This window comes from Schistocerca serialis, chromosome 2, assembly GCF_023864345.2.
Source record: "Schistocerca serialis cubense isolate TAMUIC-IGC-003099 chromosome 2, iqSchSeri2.2, whole genome shotgun sequence".
In the NCBI taxonomy this organism is placed as follows: Eukaryota; Metazoa; Arthropoda; class Insecta; order Orthoptera; family Acrididae; genus Schistocerca; species Schistocerca serialis.
This window is the reverse complement of record NC_064639.1, coordinates 72,887,951-72,902,886: the sequence shown is the minus strand read 5'-3', so window position 1 is coordinate 72,902,886 and position 14,936 is coordinate 72,887,951.

Genomic DNA, 14,936 nt, shown 5'->3' with positions numbered 1-14,936 from the left:
ATAATAGAATGATAGGTTGTCAGTCCTCTTGCACTTAAGTCAGCATTAAGCCTTTTGTATTAAATTCGGATGCAATATCTGTATTTCATCGTCAATAAGAGGGTCCAAGAGATCGGTATCTAAAACTGGACTCACAGGAGAGGTTCAAATCATAGTAAGTTAGAGTGTCAGTCCTCTTGTACTTACGTCGGCATTGTGCCTTTTGTATTAAATTCGGATGCAATTTCTGTGTTTCATCGTCAATAAGAAGGTCCCAGGGATACAGTAAGCCTGAAGTGAAGCATCGGAATCTAAAACTGAACTCACAGGAGAGGTTCAAATCTTAGAATGTTAGAGTGTCAGTCCTCTAGTATTTAAGTCGGCATTGTGCCTTTCCTATTAAATTCGAATGCAATTTCTGTGTTTCATCGTCAATAAGAAGGTCCAATGGATACAGTATACATGAAGTGCAGCATCGGAATCTAAAACTGGACTCACAGGAGAGGTTCAAATCATAGAAAGTTTGAGTGTCAGTCCTCCTGTACCTAAGTCAGCATTGTGCCTTTTGTATTAAATTCGGATGGAATTTCTGTGCTTCATCGTCAATAAGAATGTCCAAGGGACACAGTAAACCTGAAGTGAAGCATCGGAATCTAAAACTGGATTCACAGGAGACGTTAAAAGCATAGAAAGTTATAGTGTCAGTCCTCTTGTACTTAAGTCGGCATTGTGCCTTTTGCATTAAATTCTGATGCAATTTCTGTGTTTCATTGTCAATAAGAAGGTCCAAGTTATACAGTAAAACCTGAAGTGCAGCATCGGAATCTAAAACCGGACTCGCAGGTGAGGATCAAATCATAGAAAGTTAGAGTGTCAGTCCTCCCATACTTAAGTCGGCATTGTGCCTTTTGTATTAAATTCGGATGCGATTTCTGTGTTTCATCGCCATAAGAAGGTCCAAGGTATACAGTAAATCTGAAGTGAAGCATCGGAATCTAAAACTGGACTCACAGGTGAGGTTCGAATCATAGAAAGTTAGAGTGTCAGTCCTCTTGTACTGAAGTCGGGATTGTGCCTTTTGTATTAAACTCGGATGCAATATCCGTGTTTCATCGTCAATAAGAAGGTCCAAGGGATGCAGTAAACCTGAAGTGAAGCATCGGAATCTACAACTGGACTCACAGGAGAGGTTCAAATCATAGAAAGTTTGAGTGTCGGTCCTCTTGTACTTAAGTCAGCATTGTGCCTTTTGTATTAAATTCGGATGCAATATCTGTGTTTTATCGTCAATAATAAGGTCCAAGGGGTACAGTAAACCTAAAGTAAAGCATCGGAATCTAAAACTGGACTCACAGGAGAGGTTCAAATCATAGAAAGTTTGAGTGTCAGTCCTCTTGTACATAAGTCGGCATTGTGCCTTTTGTATTACGAGAACAGTTCAATAAGTAATGCAACACATTTTTTTTCTGAAACATGGGTTGTTTTATTCAGCATTGAAATACACCAGGTTATTCCCCAATCTTTTAGCTACACAACACTATTTTTCAACGTAATCTCCATTCAATGCTACGGCCTTACGCCACCTTGAAATGAGGGCCTGTATGCCTGCACGGTACCATTCCACTGGTCGATGTCCGAGCCAACGTCCTACTGCATCAATAAGTTCTTCATCATCCGCGTAGTGCCTCCCTCGGATTGCGTCCTTCATTGGGCCAAACATATGGAAATCCGACGGTGCGAGATCGGGGCTGTAGTGTGCATGAGGAAGAACAGTCCACTGAAGTTTTGTGAGCTCCTCTCGGGTGCGAAGACTTGTGTGAGGTCTTGCGTTGTCATGAAGAAGGAGAAGTTCCTTCAGATTTTTGTGCCTACGAACACGCTGAAGTCGTTTCTTCAATTTCTGAAGAGTAGCACAATCCACATCAGAGTTGATCGTTTGACCATGGGGAAGGACATCGAACAGAATAACCCCTTCAGCGGCGCAGAAGACTGTAACCTTGACTTTACCGGCTGAGGGTATGGCTTTAAACTTTTTCTTGGTGGGGAAGTGGATGTGGCGCCACTCCATTGATCGCCGTTTTGTTTCAGGTTCGAAATGATGAACCCATGTTTCATCGCCTGTAACAATCTTTGACAAGAAATTGTCACCCTCAGCCACATGACGAGCAAGCAATTCCGCACAGATGGTTCTCCTTTGCTCTTTATGGTGTTCGGTTAGACAACGAGGGACCCAGCGGGAACAAACCTTTGAAGATCCAAACTGGTGAACAATTGTGCAGCACTACCAAAAGAGATATCAAGTTGAGCATTGAGTTGTTTGATGGTGATCCGTCGATCATCTCGAACGAGTGTGTTCGCACGCTCCGCCATTGCAGGAGTCAGCTCAGCACGGCCGGCCCGCACGCGGGAGATCAGACAGTCTTGCTTGACCTTGCGGCGATGATGACACACGCTTTGCCCAACGACTCACCGTGCTTTTGTCCACTGCCAGATCACCGTAGACATACTGCAAGCGCCTATGAATATCTGATATGCCCTGGTTTTCCGCCAAAAGAAACTCGATCACTGCCCGTTGTTTGCAACGCACATCCGTTACAGACGCCATTTTAACAGCTCCGTACAGCGCTGCCACTTGTCGGAAGTCAATGAAACTATACGAGACGAAGCGGGAATGTTTGAAAATATTCCACAAGAAATTTCCGGTTTTTTCAACCAAAATTGGCCGAGAAAAAAAATGTGTTGCATTACTTATTGAACTGCCCTCGTAAATTCGGATGCAATTTCTGTGTTTCATCGTCAATAAGAAGGTCCAAGGTATTCAGTAAACCTAAAGTGAAGCATCGGAATCTAAAACTGGACTCACAGGAGAGGTTCAAATCATAGAATGTTAGAGTATCAGTCCTCCTGTCCTTAAGTCGGCATTGTGGCTTTTGTATTAAATTCGGATGCAATTTCTGTGTTTCGTCGTCAATAAGAAGGTCCCAGGGATACAGTAAACCTAAAGTGAAGCATTGGAATCTAAAACTGGACTCACAGGAGAGGTTCAAATCATAGCAAATTAGAGTGTCAGTCCTCTTGTACTTAAGTCGGCATTGTGACTTTTGTATTAAATTCGGATGTAATTTCTGTGTTTCATCGTCAATAAGAAGGTCCAAGGTGTTCACTAACCTGAAGTGAAGCATCGGAATCTAAAATTGGACTCACAGCGCAGGTTCAAATCATAGTAAGTTAGAGTGTCAGTCCTCCTGTTCTTAAGTCGGCATTGGTCCTTTTGTATTAAATTCGGATGCAATTACTGTGTTTCATCGTCAATAAGAAGGTCCAAGAGATACAGTAAACATGAAGTGAAGCATCGGTATCTGAAACTGGACTCACAGGAGAGGTTCAAATCATAGAAAGTTAGAGTGTCAGTCCTCCTGTACTTAAGTCGGCATTGTGGCTTTTGTATTAAATTCGGATGCAATCTCTGTGTTTCATCGTCAATAAGAAGGTCCCAGGGATACAGTAAACCTAAAGTGAAGCATTGGAATCTAAAACTGGACTCACAGGAGAGGTTCAAATCATAGCAAATTAGAGTGTCAGTCCTCTTGTACTTAAGTCGGCATTGTGCCTTTTGTACTAGATTCGGATGCAATTTCTGTGTTTCTTCGTCAATAAGAAGGTTCCAGGGCTACAGTAAACCTGAAGTGAAGCATCGGAATCTAAAACTGGACTCACAGGATTTGTTCAAATCATTGTAAGTTAGAGTGTCACTCCTTTTGTACTTAAGTCGGCATTGTGCCTTTTGTATTAAATTCGGATGCAATTTCTGTGTTTCATCGTCAATAAGAAGGTCCAAGGCGTACAGTAAACCTGAAGTGAAGCATTGGAATCTAAAACTGGACTCACAGGATATGTTCAAATCATAGAATGATAGATTGTCAGTCCTCTTGCTCTTAAGTCGGCATTGTGCCTTTTGTATTAAATTCGGATGCAATTTCTGTATTTCATCGTCAATAAGAGGGTCCAAGAGATCGGTATCTAAAACTGGACTCACAGGAGAGGTTCAAATCATAGAAAGTTAGAGTGTCAGTCCTCCTGTACGTAAGTCGGCATTGTGCCTTATGTATTAAATTCGGATGCAATTTCTGTGTTTCATCGTCAATAAGAAGGTTCCAGGGCTACAGTAAACCTGAAGTGAAGCATCGGAATCTAATACTGGACTCATTGAATAGGTTCACATCATAGTAAGTTAGAGTGTCACTCCTTTTGTACTTATGTCGGCATTGTTCCTTTTGTATTAAATTCGGATGCAATTTCTGTGTTTCATCGTCAATAAGAAGGTCCATGGCGTACAGTAAACCTGAAGTGAAGCATCGGAATCTAAAACTGGACTCACAGGATAGGTTCAAATAATAGAATGATAGGTTGTCAGTCCTCTTGCACTTAAGTCAGCATTAAGCCTTTTGTATTAAATTCGGATGCAATATCTGTATTTCATCGTCAATAAGAGGGTCCAAGAGATCGGTATCTAAAACTGGACTCACAGGAGAGGTTCAAATCATAGTAAGTTAGAGTGTCAGTCCTCTTGTACTTACGTCGGCATTGTGCCTTTTGTATTAAATTCGGATGCAATTTCTGTGTTTCATCGTCAATAAGAAGGTCCCAGGGATACAGTAAGCCTGAAGTGAAGCATCGGAATCTAAAACTGAACTCACAGGAGAGGTTCAAATCTTAGAATGTTAGAGTGTCAGTCCTCTAGTATTTAAGTCGGCATTGTGCCTTTCCTATTAAATTCGAATGCAATTTCTGTGTTTCATCGTCAATAAGAAGGTCCAACGGATACAGTATACATGAAGTGCAGCATCGGAATCTAAAACTGGACTCACAGGAGAGGTTCAAATCATAGAAAGTTTGAGTGTCAGTCCTCCTGTACCTAAGTCAGCATTGTGCCTTTTGTATTAAATTCGGATGGAATTTCTGTGCTTCATCGTCAATAAGAATGTCCAAGGGACACAGTAAACCTGAAGTGAAGCATCGGAATCTAAAACTGGATTCACAGGAGACGTTAAAAGCATAGAAAGTTATAGTGTCAGTCCTCTTGTACTTAAGTCGGCATTGTGCCTTTTGCATTAAATTCTGATGCAATTTCTGTGTTTCATTGTCAATAAGAAGGTCCAAGTTATACAGTAAAACCTGAAGTGCAGCATCGGAATCTAAAACCGGACTCGCAGGTGAGGATCAAATCATAGAAAGTTAGAGTGTCAGTCCTCCCATACTTAAGTCGGCATTGTGCCTTTTGTATTAAATTCGGATGCGATTTCTGTGTTTCATCGCCATAAGAAGGTCCAAGGTATACAGTAAATCTGAAGTGAAGCATCGGAATCTAAAACTGGACTCACAGGTGAGGTTCGAATCATAGAAAGTTAGAGTGTCAGTCCTCTTGTACTGAAGTCGGGATTGTGCCTTTTGTATTAAACTCGGATGCAATATCCGTGTTTCATCGTCAATAAGAAGGTCCAAGGGATGCAGTAAACCTGAAGTGAAGCATCGGAATCTACAACTGGACTCACAGGAGAGGTTCAAATCATAGAAAGTTTGAGTGTCGGTCCTCTTGTACTTAAGTCAGCATTGTGCCTTTTGTATTAAATTCGGATGCAATATCTGTGTTTTATCGTCAATAATAAGGTCCAAGGGGTACAGTAAACCTAAAGTAAAGCATCGGAATCTAAAACTGGACTCACAGGAGAGGTTCAAATCATAGAAAGTTTGAGTGTCAGTCCTCTTGTACATAAGTCGGCATTGTGCCTTCTGTATTACGAGAACAGTTCAATAAGTAATGCAACACATTTTTTTTCTGAAACATGGGTTGTTTTATTCAGCATTGAAATACACCAGGTTATTCCCCAATCTTTTAGCTACACAACACTATTTTTCAACGTAATCTCCATTCAATGCTACGGCCTTACGCCACCTTGAAATGAGGGCCTGTATGCCTGCACGGTACCATTCCACTGGTCGATGTCCGAGCCAACGTCCTACTGCATCAATAAGTTCTTCATCATCCGCGTAGTGCCTCCCTCGGATTGCGTCCTTCATTGGGCCAAACATATGGAAATCCGACGGTGCGAGATCGGGGCTGTAGTGTGCATGAGGAAGAACAGTCCACTGAAGTTTTGTGAGCTCCTCTCGGGTGCGAAGACTTGTGTGAGGTCTTGCGTTGTCATGAAGAAGGAGAAGTTCCTTCAGATTTTTGTGCCTACGAACACGCTGAAGTCGTTTCTTCAATTTCTGAAGAGTAGCACAATCCACATCAGAGTTGATCGTTTGACCATGGGGAAGGACATCGAACAGAATAACCCCTTCAGCGGCGCAGAAGACTGTAACCTTGACTTTACCGGCTGAGGGTATGGCTTTAAACTTTTTCTTGGTGGGGAAGTGGATGTGGCGCCACTCCATTGATCGCCGTTTTGTTTCAGGTTCGAAATGATGAACCCATGTTTCATCGCCTGTAACAATCTTTGACAAGAAATTGTCACCCTCAGCCACATGACGAGCAAGCAATTCCGCACAGATGGTTCTCCTTTGCTCTTTATGGTGTTCGGTTAGACAACGAGGGACCCAGCGGGAACAAACCTTTGAAGATCCAAACTGGTGAACAATTGTGCAGCACTACCAAAAGAGATATCAAGTTGAGCATTGAGTTGTTTGATGGTGATCCGTCGATCATCTCGAACGAGTGTGTTCGCACGCTCCGCCATTGCAGGAGTCAGCTCAGCACGGCCGGCCCGCACGCGGGAGATCAGACAGTCTTGCTTGACCTTGCGGCGATGATGACACACGCTTTGCCCAACGACTCACCGTGCTTTTGTCCACTGCCAGATCACCGTAGACATACTGCAAGCGCCTATGAATATCTGATATGCCCTGGTTTTCCGCCAAAAGAAACTCGATCACTGCCCGTTGTTTGCAACGCACATCCGTTACAGACGCCATTTTAACAGCTCCGTACAGCGCTGCCACTTGTCGGAAGTCAATGAAACTATACGAGACGAAGCGGGAATGTTTGAAAATATTCCACAAGAAATTTCCGGTTTTTTCAACCAGAATTGACCGAGAAAAAAAATGTGTTGCATTACTTATTGAACTGCCCTCGTAAATTCGGATGCAATTTCTGTGTTTCATCGTCACTAAGAAGGTCCAAGGTATTCAGTATACCTAAAGTGAAGCATCGGAATCTAAAACTGGACTCACAGGAGAGGTTCAAATCATAGAATGTTAGAGTATCAGTCCTCCTGTCCTTAAGTCGGCATTGTGGCTTTTGTATTAAATTCGGATGCAATTTCTGTGTTTCATCGTCAATAAGAAGGTCCCAGGGATACAGTAAACCTAAAGTGAAGCATTGGAATCTAAAACTGGACTCACAGGAGAGGTTCAAATCATAGCAAATTAGAGTGTCAGTCCTCTTGTACTTAAGTCGGCATTGTGCCTTTTGTATTAAATTCGGATGTAATTTCTGTGTTTCATCGTCAATAAGAAGGTCCAAGGTGTTCACTAACCTGAAGTGAAGCATCGGAATCTAAAATTGGACTCACAGCGCAGGTTCAAATCATAGTAAGTTAGAGTGTCAGTCCTCCTGTTCTTAAGTCGGCATTGGTCCTTTTGTATTAAATTCGGATGCAATTACTGTGTTTCATCGTCAATAAGAAGGTCCAAGGGATACAGTAAACCTGAAGTGAAGCATCGGAAATTAAAACTGGACTCACAGGAGAGGTTCAAATCATAGAAAGTTAGAATGTAAGTCCTCTTGTACTTAAGTCGGCATTGTGCCTTTTGAATTAAATTCGGATGCAATTTCTGTGTTTCATTGTCAATAAGAAGATCCAAGTAATATAGTTAACCTGAAGTGAAGCATCGGAATCTAAAACTGGACTCACAGGAGAGGTTCAAATCATAGAATGTTAGAGTGACAGTCCTCCTGTACTTAAGTCTGCATTGTGCCTTTTGTATTAAATTCGGATCCAATTTCTGTGTTTCATCGTCAATAAGAAGGTCCAAGGGATACAGTAAACCTGAAGTGAAGCATCGGAAATTAAAACTGGACTCACAGGTGAGGTTCAAATCATAGAAAGTTAGAGTGTCAGTCCTCTTGTACTTAAGTCGGCATTGTGCCTTTTGTATTAATTTCGGATGCAATTTCTGTGTTTCATCGTCAATAAGAAGGTCCAAGGGACACAGTAAACCTGAAGTGAAGTATTGGAATCTAAAACTGGACTCACAGGAGGGGTTCAAATCATAGAATGTTAGAGTGTCAGTCCTCTTGTACTTAAGTCGGAATTGTGCCTGTTGTATTGAATTCGGATGCAATTTCTGTGTTTCATCGTCAATAATGAGGTCTAAGGGCTACAGTGATCCTGAAGTGAAGCACCGGAATCTTAAACTGGACTCACAGGAGAGGTTCAAACCATAGAAAGTTGGAGTGTCAGTCCTCTTGTACTTAAGTTGGCATTGTGCCTTTTGGACAAAATTCAGATGCAATTTCGTGTTTCATCGTCAATTAGAAGGTCGAAGGGATACAGTTAACCTGAAGTGAAGCATCGGAATCTAAAACTGGACTCACTGGAGAGGTTCATATCATAGAATGTTTGAGTGTCAGTCCTCCTGTACTTAAGTCTGCATTGTGCCTTTTGTATTAAATTCGGATGCTATTTCTGTGTTTCATAGTCAATAAGAACGTCCAAGGGATACAGTAAATCTGAAGTGGAGTATCGGAATCTAAAACTGGCCTCACAGGAGAGGTTCAAATCATAGAAAATTAGAGTGTCAGTCCTCTTGTACTTAAGTCGGCATTGTGCCTTTTGTATTAAAGTCGGATGCAATTTCTGTGTTTCATCGTCAATAAGAAGGTCCAAGGTATTCAGTAAACCTGAAGTGAAGCATCGGAATCTAAAACTGGGCTAACTGGAGAGGTTCAAATCATAGAAAATTAGAGTGTCAGTCCTCTTGTACTTATGTGGGCATTCTGCCTTTTGTTTTAAATTCTAATACAATTTCCGTGTTTCATCGTCAATAAGAAGGTCCAAGGTATTCAGTAAACCTGAGGTGAAGCATCGGAATCTAAAACTGGACTCACAGGAGAGGTTCAAAACATAGAGTGTTAGAGTGTCAGTCCTCTTGTTCTTATGTCGGCATTGTGCCTTTTGTATTAAATTCGGATGCGATTTCTGTGTTTCATCGTCAATAAGAAGGTCCAAGGTGTTCAGTAAACCTGAAGTGAAGCATCGGAATCTAAAACTGGACTCACAGGACAAGTTCAAATCATAGGAAGTTATTGTGTCAGTCCTCTTGTACTTAAGTCGAGATTGTGCCTTTTGTATTAAATTCGGATGCAAATTCTGTGTTTCATCGTCAATAAGAAGGTCCTAGGTATACAGTAAATCTGAAGTGAAGCATCGGAATCTAAAACTGGACTCACAGGTGAGGTTTAAATCATAGAAAGTTAGAGTGTCAGTCCTCTTGTACTTAAGCCGGCATTGTACCTTTTGTATTACATTCGGATGCATTTTCTGTGTTTCATCGTTAATAAGAAGGTCCAAGGGATACAGTAAACCTGATGTGAAGCATCGAAATCTAAAACTGGACTCACGGGAGAGGTTCAAATCTTTGAAAGGTAGAGTGTCAGCTCTCTTGTACTTAAGTCGGCATTGTGCCTTTTGTATTAAATTCGGATGCAATTTCTGTGTTTCATCGTCAATAAGAAGGTCCAAGGGATACAGTAAACCTTAAGTGAAGCATCGGAATCGAAAACTGGACTCACAGGAGAGGTCCAAATCATAGAATGTTAGAGTGTCAGTCCCTTTGTACTTAAGTCGGCATTGTGCCTTTTGTATTAAATTCGGATGCAATTTCTGTGTTTCATCGTCAATAAGAAGGTCCAAGGGATACAGTATACCTGAAGTAAAGCATCGGAATCTAAAACTGGACTCACAGGAGAGGTTAAAATCATAGAAAGTTAGAGTGTCAGTCCTCTTGTACTGAAGTCGGCATTGTGCCATTTGTATTCAATTCGGATGCAATTTCTGTGTTTCATCGTCAATAAAATGGTCCAAGGGATACAGTAATCCTGAAGTGAAGCATCGGAATCTTAAACTGGACTCACAGGAGAGTTTTGAATCATAGAAAGTTAGAGTGTCAGTCCTCTTGTACCTAAGTTGTCATTGTGCCTTTTGTAATAAATTCGGATGCAATTTCAGTGTTTCATCGTCAATAAGAAGGTCCAAGGGATACAGTTAACCTGAAGTGAAGCATCGGAAACTAAATCTGGACTCACAGGAGAGGTTCAAATCATAGAATGTTAGAGTGTCAGTCCTCCTGTACTTAAGTCAGCATTGTGGCTTTTGCATTAAACTCGGATGCAATTTCTGTGTATCATCGCCAATAAGAAGGTCCCAGGGATACGGTTAACCTGAGGTGAAGCATCCGAATCTAAAACTGGACTCACACGATAGGTTCAAATCATAGAAAGTTAGAGAGTCAATCCTCTTGTACTTAGGTCAGCATTGTGCCTTTTGTATTAAATTTGGATGCAATTTCTGTGTTTCATAGTCAATAAGAAAGTCCAATGTGTACAGTAAACCTGAAGTTATGCATAGGAATCTAAAAGTGGACTCACAGGCGAGGTTCAAATCATAGAAAGTTGGAGTGTCAGTCCTCTTGTACTTAGGTCGGCATTGTCCCTTTTGTATTCAATTCGGATGCAATTTCTGTGTTTCATCGTCAATAAAATGGTCCAAGGGATACAGTAATCCTGAAGTGAAGCATCGGAATCTTAAACTGCACTCACAGGAGAGTTTCGAATCATAGAAAGTTAGAGTATCAGTCCTCTTGTACCTAAGTTGGCATTGTGCCTGTTGTAATAAATTCGAATGCAATTTCTGTGTTTCATCGTCAATAAGAAGGTGCAAGGGATACAGTAAACCTGAAGTGAAGCATTGGAATCTAAAACTGGACTCACAGGAGAGGTTCAAATCATAGATTGTTAGAGTGTCAGTCATCTTGTACTTAAGTCGGCATCGTGTTTTTGTATTACATTCGGATGCAATTTCTGTGTTTCATCGTCAATAAGAACGTCCAAAGGATACAGTAAACCTGAAGTGAAGCAACGGAATCTAAAACTGGACTCACAAGAGAGATTTAAATCATAGAAAGTTAGATTGTCAGTCCTCTTGTACTTAGGACGGCATTGTGCCTTTTGTATTACATTCGGATGCAATTTCTGTGTTTCATCGTCAATAAGATGGTTCAAGGGATACAGTAGACCTGAAGTGAAGCATCGGAATCTAAAACTGGACTCACAGGAGAGGTTCAAATCATAGAAAGTTAGTGTGTCAGTCCTCTTGTAGTTAAGTCGGCATTGTGCCTTTTGTATTAAATTCGGATGCAATTTCTGTGTTTCATCGTCAATAAGAAGGTCCAAGGGATACAGAGCACCTGAAGTGAAGCATCGGAATCTTAAACTGGACTCACAGGGCAGGTTCAAATCATAGTACGTTACAGCGTCAGTCCTCCTGTACGTAAGTCGGAATTGTGCCTTTGTATTAAATTCGGATGCAATTTCTGTGTTTCATTGTCAATAAGAAGGTCCAAGAGATACAGTAAACCTGAAGTGAAGCATCGGATTCTAAAACTGGACTCACAGGAGAGGTTCATATCATAGAAAGATAGAGTGTCAGTCCTCTTGTACTTAAGTCGGCATTGTGCCTTTTGTGTTAAATTCGGATGCACTTTCTTTGTTTCATCGTCAATAAGAAGGTCCAAGAGATCGGAATCTAAAGCTGGACGCACAGAAGAGGTTCAAATCATGGAAAGTTAGAGTGTCAGTCCTCTTGTACTTAAGTCGACATTGTGCCTTTTGTATTAAGTTCAGATGCAATTTCTGTGTTTCATCATCAATAAATAGGTTCAAGGGATACAGTAAACATGAAGTGAAGCATCGGAATCTAAAACTGGACTCACAGGATAGGTTCAAATCATAGTAAGTTAGAGTGTCACACCTCTTGTACTTCAGTCGACATTGTGCATTTGTATTACATTCGGATGACATTTCTGTGTTTCATCGTCAATAAGAAGGTCCAAGGCATACAGTAAACCTGAAGTGAAGCATCGGAATCTAAAACTGGACTCACAGGATAGGTTCAAATCATAGAATGATAGATTGTCAGTCCTCTTGTACTTAAGTCAGCATTGTGCCTTTTGTATTAAATTCGGATGCAATTTATGTGTTTCATCGTCAATAAGAAGGTCCAAGCGATACAGTAAACCTGAAGTGAAGCATCGGAATCTAAAAGTGGACTCACAGGTGAGGTTCGAATCATAGAAAGTTAGAGTGACAGTCCTCTTGTACTTAAGTCGGCATTGTGCCTTTTGTATTAAATTCGGATGCAATTTCTGTGTTTCGTCGTCAATAAGAAGGTCCAAAGGATACAGTAAACCTGAAGTGAAGCATCGGAATCTAAAAATGGACTCACAGGATGGGTTCAAATCATAGAAAGTTTGAGTGTCAATTCTCTTTTACTTAAGTCGGCATTGTGCCTTTTGTATTAAATTCGGATGCAATTCCTGTGTTTAAACGTCAATAAGAAGGTCCAAGAGATCGGTATCTAAAACTGGACTCACAGGAGAGGTTCAAATCATGGAAAGTTAGAGTGTCAGTCCTCTTGTACTTAAGTCGGCATTGTGCCTTTTGTATTAAATTCGGATGAAACTTCTGTGTTTCATCATCAATAAGAAGGTCCAAGCGATACAGTAAACCTGAAGTGAAGCATCGGAAACTAAAACTGGACTCACAGGATACGTTCAAATCATAGTAAGTTAGAGTGTCACTCCTCTTGTAATTAAGTCGGTATTGTGCCTTTTGTATTAAATTCGGATGCAATTTCTGAGTTTCATCGTCACTAAGAAGGTCTAAGGCATACAGTAAACCTGAAGTGAAGCATCGGAATCTAATACTGGACTCACATTATAGGTTCAAATCATAGAATGATAGATTCTCAGTCCTCTTGTACTTAAGCCATCATTGTGCCTTTTGTATTAAATTCGGATGCAATTTATGTGTTTCATCGTCAATAAGAAGGTCCAAGCGATACAGTAAACCTGAAGTGAAGCATCGGAATCTAAAAGTGGACTCACAGGTGAGGTTCGAGTCATAGAAAGTTAGAGTGACAGTCCTCTTGTACTTAAGTCGGCATTGTGCCTTTTGTATTAAATTCGGATGCAATTTCTGTGTTTCATCGTCAATAAGAAGTTCCAAGGGATACAGTAAACCTGAAGTGAAGGATCGGAATCTAAAACTGGACTCACAGCAGAGGTTGAAATCATAGAAAGTTAGAGTGTCCGTCCTCTTGTACTTAAGTTGGCATTGTGCCTTTAGTATTAAATTCTGATGCAATTTCTGTGTTTCATCGTCAATAAGAAGGTCCAAGGGATACAGTAAACCTGAAGTGAAGCATCGGAATCTAAAACTGGACTCACAGGATAGGATCAAATTATAGTAAGTTAGTGTGTCACTCCTCTTGTACTTAAGTCTGCATTGTGCTTTTTGTATTAATTTCGGATGCAATTTCTGTGTTTCATCGTCAATAAGAAGGTCCAAGGCATACAGTAAACCTAAAGTGAAGCATCGGAATCTAAAACTGGACTCACAGGATAGGTTCAAATCATAGAATAATAGATTGTCAGTCCTCTTGTATTTAAGTCGGCATTGTGCCTTTTGTATTAAATTCGGATGCAATTTATGTGTTTCATCGTCAATAAGAAGGTCCAAGCGATACAGTAAACCTGAAGTGATCCATCGGAATCTAAAAGTGGACTCACAGGTGAGGTTCGAATCATAGAAAGTTAGAGTGACAGTCCTCTTGTACTTAAGTCGGCATTGTGCTTTTGTATTAAATTCGGATGCAATTTTTGTGTTTCATCGTCAATAAGAAGGACCAAGGGATACAGTAAACCTGAAGTGAAGCATCGGAATCTAAAACTGGACTCACAGCAGAGGTTCAAATCATAGAAATTTAGAGTGTCCGTCCACTTGTACTTAAGTCGGCGTTGTGCCTTTAGTATTAAATTCTGATGCAGTTTCTGAGTTTCATCGTCAATAAGAAGGTCCAAAGGATACAGTAAACCTGAAGTGAAGCATCGGAATCTAAAAATGGACTCACAGGATAGGTTCAAATTATAGAAAATTAGAGTGTCAGTTCTCTTGTACTTAAGTCGGCATTGTTATTTTTGTATTAAATTCGGATGCAATTTCTGTGTTTCATCGTCAATAAGAAGGTCCAAGAGATCGGTATCTAAAACTGGACTCACAGGAGAGGTTCACATCATGGAAAGTTAGAGTGTCAGTCCTCTTGTACTTAAGTCAACATTGTGCCTTTTGTATTAAATTCGGATGAAATTTCTGTGTTTCATCATCAATATGAAGGTCCAAGGGATACAGTAAACATGAAGTGAAGCATCGGGATCTAAAACTGGACTCACAGGATAGGTTCAAATCATAGTAAGTTAGAGTGTCACTCCTCTTGTACTGAAGTCGGCATTGTGCCTTTTGGTTAAAATTCGAATGCAATTTTTGTGTTTCGTCGTCATTAGGAAGGTCCAAGGCATACAGTAAACCTGAAATGAAGCATCGGAACCTAAAACTGGACTCACAGGATAGGTTCAAATCATAGTAGGTTAGAGTGTCACTCCTCTTGTACTTAAGTCGGCATTGTGCAATGTGTATTATATTCGGATGCAATTTCTGTGTTTCATCGTCAATAAGATGGTTCAAGGGATACAGTAAACCTGAAGTGAAGCATCGGAATCTAAAACTGGACATACAGGAGAGGATCAAATCATAGAAAATTAGAATGTCAGTCCTCTTGTACTTAAGTCGGCATTGTGCCTTTTGTATTACATTCAGATGCAATTTCTGTGTTTCATCG